We start from the raw sequence: 1,475 nt of genomic DNA on the forward strand, positions 1-1,475 counted from the left end.
ATATATTTTTAAACTTTTAGTTTAAAGTGACTAAACTAAACATTCTACAGTATTTTTACAGTCTTTATTTTACAGTTAAAGTATATGTTTATCATATAAAGTCTAATGTTACAACTAAACGGGGATCCCTTTAAAAACAGCCTTTTGAATTTAGTACTTTGATCTTAACATTTCCTCTAATTTAGGCGTATTCTTTGTTCACGTTGTACTTTAAGGTTGACCAAAAAACAAAAAGCTGACACCAGTGACAGAGAAAAAAGTGATTCTCCCTTGAAGGGTAAACCAAACATCAAGTCTGTATTATTATTGCTTATTTTTGTAGCCACTGTAATAATTTCTACCAGCTTGCAGGAGGTCATAAAAGGTCCTAAATGTTAGCCTGGCCCTTGCCTTCCTACACAGTTCTGCTCAGTTCTAGTTTCCTTTCAATGTCTAGGATTTCAACCATAAACAAGGATTTCTCCGGTAGAATTTTAACTGGGCCAATCAGCGAACAGAATRAGGAGTTGTGAACGACAACATTGATTTTTTGCGTCATTTTAGTCTGCCTCTCTTCCCTGTAGGGGATGGTTGTTTACAGCAATTTCCTGTTAGCTTCTTAGCTTAGCTTCCTTCACGGTCGAGCTGGTGCACTACATGCCAAACGTTAGCGATTGGGTAAATCAGATCTAAACATTTTAAACTTCAACAGAGTCCTCCAGTTTTCATTTACAACAGCCATTTTTTTTTATCTTCTAAGTTTTAGTAGTCATTTCACAACTTTATTCTAGGCTTATTTTATTGACAAGAATGTTATACGTTTTTGAAACTTGCAGCTGTGGTTGCCCTTTGGAGAGTTTTGTGTTTGTCATTGCACAAAGAGAGACTTTTTTTTTTTTTGTAATCGCAGACACTCAGATAAACTTGTAAATAAATAGCAGCAATGTGCCGTCCCCCATAGTCTTTGAAAGTTTGAACTTCCACTTGGATTTGTGCCTCCCATGCCTCTTTCCTGSCCCCTGCTCCACCCCTCTGCTCTTTGACACAAACTGTTTGTTCAGGCTGGTCTGGGTGGGGTGTCCTGTTCTCCACAGCATCCTGTTGTGCAGCAGTTCCACAGCGTCTCCCTCTCCTCGTTTTGTTTTGTTTTTAGGGGATTTGTTTGGGTTTGGGATATAGGAGTGGCGGTGCATGATGGCAAACTGACAAGTGGGACTTGAATAAGTACTTAGTCAATTGCTGAAGGTGTTAGAATTAAAAGAAAACATTAAAAAATAAGAAAAAAAGCCATGCAATCTATTAACACAGGGGTTCTTAACCTTTTTGACCTCGGGGCCCAATTTGTTGAACATAAAGTGGCACGAGGCCCAGTCAGACATTACCAATGTATGGATCAAAATGATAATTATTCAAAGTAAGTATGTCAGTAAGTAAGTCAGTAAGTAAGTAAGTAAGTACGTCAGTAAGTAAGTAAGTAAGTAAGTAAGTAAGTAAGT

Source organism: Austrofundulus limnaeus, unplaced genomic scaffold, assembly GCF_001266775.1.
Source record: "Austrofundulus limnaeus strain Quisiro unplaced genomic scaffold, Austrofundulus_limnaeus-1.0 Scaffold59, whole genome shotgun sequence".
Taxonomy (NCBI): Eukaryota; Metazoa; Chordata; class Actinopteri; order Cyprinodontiformes; family Rivulidae; genus Austrofundulus; species Austrofundulus limnaeus.